Source organism: Lygodium microphyllum, chromosome 28 (genome assembly GCF_053477565.2).
Source record: "Lygodium microphyllum isolate KBCC chromosome 28, Lygodium_microphyllum_v1.1.10, whole genome shotgun sequence".
Classification (NCBI taxonomy): domain Eukaryota; kingdom Viridiplantae; phylum Streptophyta; class Polypodiopsida; order Schizaeales; family Lygodiaceae; genus Lygodium; species Lygodium microphyllum.
The window spans coordinates 20,205,263-20,212,175 of record NC_141162.1 but is presented as its reverse complement, the minus strand read 5'-3'; the positions used below and the strand labels follow the sequence as shown (position 1 = coordinate 20,212,175).

Here is a 6,913-nt window from a genome sequence, read left to right as displayed (position 1 = left end):
TTGGTTTGGGTAAATCACCTTCAGCCATTAAATCGTCCATGTTTGGATCGGCCATTCTGTAAAATTCAAAAGACCTCACACTCTCAAAATCTTATTAGTGGGATGAGCATAGCTCAAAGACGGGTATGCAAGGCTTATAAATTTTGTTTGGATTTTATGGGCTTTGTCCTTTGCGATTGTGGTATTCGTTGTCACAACCGTCTTCGTAGAAACGACGTATAATCTTCTATGACCTGCGTATGACCTTTTGTTCTTGCTGAAATTGGTTTAGCAAGTCTGCAGGTTTAAACAGAGTCTACCAGAGAGCAATAGACTAGTTCGTAAAGCTTCTGCGTGTGAACTGCCTTTATGGGAGTTATTGAAGATGACTTGATTGACCTTTGTGGACTTAGGTGACTTGCAGAATTAAGGAGGCTTGAAAGACTTAGGAACTTAAGGCTTTATGAAGCCTACATGATTTTCGGGTATCTCAGGATGTTGGCAACGAAATCGGTGCCGCCCAGAACATCCTCTTGCCACCCAGTGTGACGAATTCATGGAGTAAGCTTTTTAAAGCTTACTATTAAGGCTTAATAAGCTTTAAGTTAAAGCTTTTGAAGCTTTTGAGCTATGGAAGCTTACTATTTGACTGTTTGAAAACGACTTGAAGAAGGAGATGTCCACGTGGTCCTCCACCTCCACAGGCTGGTCCTTTGAGATCAGAGGGTGCAAAATGGGGTTCTTGGCCTCCAGGAACACACTGACATCGACCGTTCGCGACGAAACTGACTGTAGAGCTCGTTCATTCTAGGAGCTCCGCCTTTGCGCAAGATGGTAAGTGATTGGAAGCTCTCGATCTCAGCTCTGCTCTGATACCACTGGTGTACAGACCGGATATCGTATGCACACGTAGTGAGCGTCAGAAGGTCCCCAAGAACAAAACAACTCTACTTTTTGCACACAAATCAATGTAGAAAGCTTGCACGACATGAACAAGAGACCAATTGGGTGCAATCTCCCCCCATGCCTTGTGTGAGCGCTCCACAAAGCATGTATTTCATATATTAATCATCTTCAAGCTCAAATAATAGCCCAAATTACAAAATAGCACGCTTTAGCTTTTGAGTTTACTTTTGTGCCAATAAAGAATTAAAGTTAATGGGCGCCTAGGAAGTTAGGCATACCCAAATACAATGTCCAATACAAATATCTAAATCGTGCGCCCATGCGCATATAAAAATAATAAATAAATATCAAGCGCTTTGATAAATAAGAGCGACAAAATATAGGCGCCATGCCTAAGGTACGCGCCCATCAAAATATTGACGATAACTTGAATACATGCTATCCTCCAATGCTTTCCACTGCCACCGCTGCTATCTCTACACATCAACTGAAGCATTCACAATTGTTAGTAAAATAATACAATTAAATCGACAAAAGTGAATACTTAGCAGTCTTCAGCTACATAAATAAATTGGTTAGAAATCAATCCTAACCTTAATTTATCACGAGTGCGCACTCTAAACTCATAAACGTTTATTAGTTTAAATATGTATTTTGCGGAATCGCCCGCTATGAAATCACCCATGTACACATAAAATTAACAAAACACCCAAAAAGGATAGACGTCCCCATCAACTTCTCGCACAAAGAATCCACTTTGTGTATGAGCCCCGGTAATAAAATCTTACGGAATCCACTGTGGCACGGAATCCACCGTGGAATATGCCTCCTGGCATCACTTTGATCTTGTTAAACCATACTCTAGCCCATAGAGTGCCTTCTTTAACCTATACACATATATGGGATGCTCTGAATCCTCATAACTTGCTAGTTGCTCTATATACACATCTTATTGCAATTCACCATGCAAGAAGGAATTCTTTACATCCATTTGCTAAAAACTCCAACCTTTGGTTGTTGCCAAAGCGATCACACATCTAACAATTGCCATCCTAACTAGGTATTTAACCTTGCTAGACATGTGTACCACTAGATCACTTAATGGAGCCTTTACATTACCATGTGTTCTTTGTGCACCTAGTGTCCTAATTGGGGGAATACCAAGCTCATCATCCAAACTCTATGAACCATTGGAATCTCCATCAAATCCCAAACGACTAGCAGATGTATCATTACCATCATCTGACACTCTCTTCTTTCCTTTGTTTTTACCTGCAACACTAGTAGATGCACATGACGATATGGGATTGCTCCTTAGTCTCCCATGTTGAGAAACACGGATCTAGAGCTATGCTAGCTATGGCGGACAGAGGTTATAAACATAAAACATGACTGAGATAAAGCATTATAACTCAAGTGAATTAGGTTCCAAGATAGATTAACTTGGACTCATAAACACAATCTTGAGTGACACAGAATGATAATACTATATATTTGAAATAGTGTCAAGTATGCTCATATAGCTTTTGGATAGTACTATTGTACCTCACTATGCTTATGGGATTATGTCAGCTCTTCCTAAAGCATACATCATATGTCTATCTTCCATACAAAGCCACTTATGGGCATACATATCACACATCATTTGCTATTCTCAACACCCCCCCTCAAATGATGAGTTCCTACACCTGCTGGTATTTGTTCCCCTTATATGTGGACATGGACTAGGAGACTAGCTCTTTGGCAACCTTAGTCAAGTCAAGCTTGAAACTTTACATTTTCGATAGGGTTTGTGACATCCTCTATGGGAAGCAGATCCACTAAGGGAAAACATGATTCATGATGGAAATTTTTTGCAAAACATTTTGTTTGTAGTAGCGAAAAGTATTTTCTTCTTCATGCTTCTTTGGCATTCTTTCTTCTTTGTCTTCATGATCTTTTTGGCCTTCTGGGTCTGCGATTAGAGATTTGTTTGAGAGAAGTTGTAGAAGACCTTCCTGTTCAACTGTAACTAATTCCATGAAGTAGGAATGATCAAAAACCAAGGGATTTCTAGTCCATGCCCCTTCCTCGCCCCTTCGAAGCTGGATTTGCCTTTGTGGGCACATCCCAAGGTGTGCACCCTCGACAAAGCAACAATCTCCTTGTCACGCAGGCCCATGTGGCCAAAAACGTCTCATAGGTGTCGAGTACCTTTAGTTGCATTTTCCACTTCTTGAGGGTTTGACTTCAAATAACGATGATTAAAAGTGCACCCACTGTGCATATCCACTTGTGGTCATCCCTCAAGTGTGCCACTAGAGTGGGTATGTCACCAATGTGATTGAACACTTGGAACCAGCATAAGGACAACTATAAGGTATAAAAGCACACTGAGCCTCATGTTTTTGCTTGCTATAGTAAGGAAAGACTTTGGTACAGTCAAGATTATGATATTTGCAGCAGGGAAGCTCAAGTGACTCTGTAGCCTTTTCCAATGCAAGGCACCTAATATTCCCGAGTTCATATCTACAAGTTGGGTAGCGATTGTGAACGTGCACCTTGCAATTGGAGCAAAGTGTATGTCCATTTGGACACTGATGAATAGGAGGATACATTGAGTTTGTGCAAACTGGGCACTCTAAAAGCTCACGAACACTGCTAGTAGGTGAGATGCCAGCTTTAGTAGGAGCTGATGCTGTTGCTTCGGCATAGAAACATATCCCCCATTTGAGAGTGACAAATTGGTAATGCTTGAACTGATCTCATCTTCTTACACTATAGACTCTGGAACTTCCATACATACAATCTTTGGAGCCATTCTTGCTTGTATGAGCAGTTCTGCCCAAATGTTTGCTTTATGCTTACTTCACTTGCTGATCATTCAAAGTAGCCTTACGCTCAGTTTCCTGTACAACTGGCGAATGCACGTATCTACAATATTGACAAGTAGAAGTGCACTTAGAAGATCACAAAAAGACCCCTATTCCTCAAAAAACTTGGGAAGAATCGGCATCCGCAAATCCACCATCATTAGATTCATCTCTTGGTGGGTGCAGATAAGGAGGCCAATAGTCTTGAGAGACTCTGTGGATCATAGTGCTGGATATGGCGGTAACCCTAGATAAAAGTGATGGTGGGGATGATGGTGGGGAGGAAGAAGAAGAGCATCATCTCTCCCTTCTCTCTTTTTTTTCTTGGACCAAGCTGTCCCCCTTACTTAGCACCTCTGATACGAACCTCAAACCAAGTTAACCTTGAACAACACCTCCTTCCTTGAGATCCTTCACCTTGTACAAGACAATGGATGTGTGGATGGCTTGAATAAATTGAGATGGAAATATGATGTAGACTTGTACAAGGAGAAGAATGAAAGAGGGACAAATTGTAGAGCTTGCAAAGAAGACAAAATCACACCACTAGCTACCTAGCTCAGGCATGGCTCTGATACCATGTTGAGAAACATGGATCTAGAGCTATGTTAGCTGTGGCGGACAGAGGTTATAAACATAAAACATGACAGAGCTAAAGAAATATAACTCAAGTGAGTTTGGTTCCAAGATAGATTAACTTGGACTCATAAACACAATCTTGAGTGACATATAATGATAATACTATATATCTGAAATGAGTGTCAAGTACATGCTTATATAGCTTTTGGATAGTACTATTGTACCTCACTGTGCTTATGGGATTCTGACAGCTCTTCCTAGAGCATACATCATATGTCTATCTTCCATACAAAGCCACTTATGGACATACATATTAGGCATCATTTGCTATTCTCAACATCCCAAACTAAGGGCTAATTGTAGATGTAGTACCAAATGATGTTTCTAGTCAACTATGGCTCCTTGATTTTTGCTTTCCTTTCTGCACATAACTATCATGGTTGTCATCATCCTCTAATTGCATCACCACTAGATGCATACCAACAACTGCTCATTGAAGCTCACTCAAGAATACAAGAAGAGAGATGGAGACCAAAACATTTTCTTGCTGCTTTTTTTTTCTTCTTTCACACACAATATAATGTACACAAAGTATAGATAAGATAAAACATAAAGGAAAGTAGCCTACTAAGTCAAACAATGTATAACTAACTATACTAATCGATTTGCACTATAACTATGCCAACTGTAGGTAGGTGCAACAAACTAAATATAATAAGTGATAAGTCAATGACCATGTGAGGATCATAATAACCATTGATGTACTAAGTATATGTGGACCCATCTACTTAGGTGATCCATCATCAATGTCACGTGTTGAGCTTGCCATCTTAATAGGTGGTGTATCAAGGATTTGATATGACTTCAAAGCTCATGTTGTAGTACAAAGGTCAGAGGAATGTTCCATGGGTTGGCTTTGACTCATTATGATGGATTGACTTTAATAAGAGAAGGGATATGTGTTTGGAAGGGCATATTACATTGTGAAGAACATTGAAATCATAGAGGGATACATAGGGCTAAAGTTTTGGGAAGGGTATATATGAGGTTGGTTGTACATTACCATGGATGGTTCGGTGTCAAAAAATTGAGAGGATTGTGATTGGATCAATTCATCATAGCTTGTGAATCTATTGAGTCATTGCATGACCATTTATTACTCAAACACCTAAAGATGAAGGCCAAATGAACTTATATAAAGAAAAGTGTACAAACACTAGAATGGATGAGAAATTAAAGAAGGGATAGAAAATATTGATAATCCACATTGTGGAAATTGTAGTGGTAAAACACAAGTACCCTCTTCTCCAACTATAACCATATGTAACTATATAATTAAGAAGTCAAAATTTTCTCCTTACAATATCCTAATTTAAAAAGAGGTAGCTAGGACTGGTCATGATAAGAACATGAAATCATAATAATGCTCAAGAAGAGGAGAGGTAAAATTCATCATTAAAAAAACTAAAAATCATATACAGAAGAACTTCAATGAATATATGAATATAGCAACACATTATGAAAGGTATTTGAGTAGATGCTACCACAAAAGTAGGTTCAACAGTAGTAGTATTTAGATAATGATAAAGTCCCCCAACATAATCATGCATTCACATAGACATTCAAGCATAATAAGTGTCCCATAATGTATTAATAAGTGCATAATCTTTCTTTGTAGAAGCTAGAGTCATACTAGATTGAAATCAAACATACCTAAATAGATGATGTTGCAAAGTTGGAATTTGAATGGTATTGTTTAATACTCTAATTATGGTAGAACAATATGAGAGTAGTGTTGGGATCAAAGAACAAAATTATCATTGTGTGCAAGAGAGGAGAGATTGCTATTAGCAAACACAAAGAAATGATTATGAAACCCATGAGAGATAAAATTAGATTATTGATGGAAGTCATGACAAGGGTGAATAGATTGAGATGATAGAATCGTCATGAAATGTATATACAGCCTCCTAAAGAAGAGGCCTCCATGTTAAGATGGAGAGTGAGATCAAATTTGTGAGAGGAGGGGGAACAAAGTTTATGATATGGGGAGACATGGAAAGAAGATCACACAAAGAGAAGGGGAAAGAAGATCATGAGGCCCATGGAAGAAGAAAGAAAACTTTTGGGTGATGAAAAATTGCCACCCAAGTTATGTATGTGTCAAAAAATGTGTAAAATGTTACCTTGGGGGGCTTTCACAAACATCCTTGCTATTATCATTTACATTGATTTACTGTTTATACTATTTTCACTCAAGGTCACCCATTGTAGGTCACAATTTTGTCTTGGAGTGTTAAAGAATCATAGAGCATTCAAGATTGCATTTCTATCATGATAGTATTCAATGCATTCACAAATCAATTGCTACATTTGCTATTTCCTAGAGTCACATAATTTAGATTTGTGCAAACCCTAAGAACAACTATAGAAAAATTCATTTGGTTGAAAAGTTTCTTACTTCATTTTGTCAAAGAATCTAAGGGATTCTCGTCACACATGCATTGGCAATACAATTGCACTGTAATTCAAATGGTTTGCCAATACACTCATGATGCATTTGTTGAAAGAGTTCCAATGCTTCCTTGCCATGACTT

General features: G+C 38.6%; 1 pseudogene; it reads right to left on the bottom strand.

Moving 5' to 3' along the window:
- Positions 1-3,061: 3,061 nt before the first annotated feature.
- LOC148011221 (E3 ubiquitin-protein ligase SINAT2 pseudogene) lies at positions 3,062-3,685 on the bottom strand (annotated as a pseudogene).
- Positions 3,686-6,913: the final 3,228 nt, after the last annotated feature.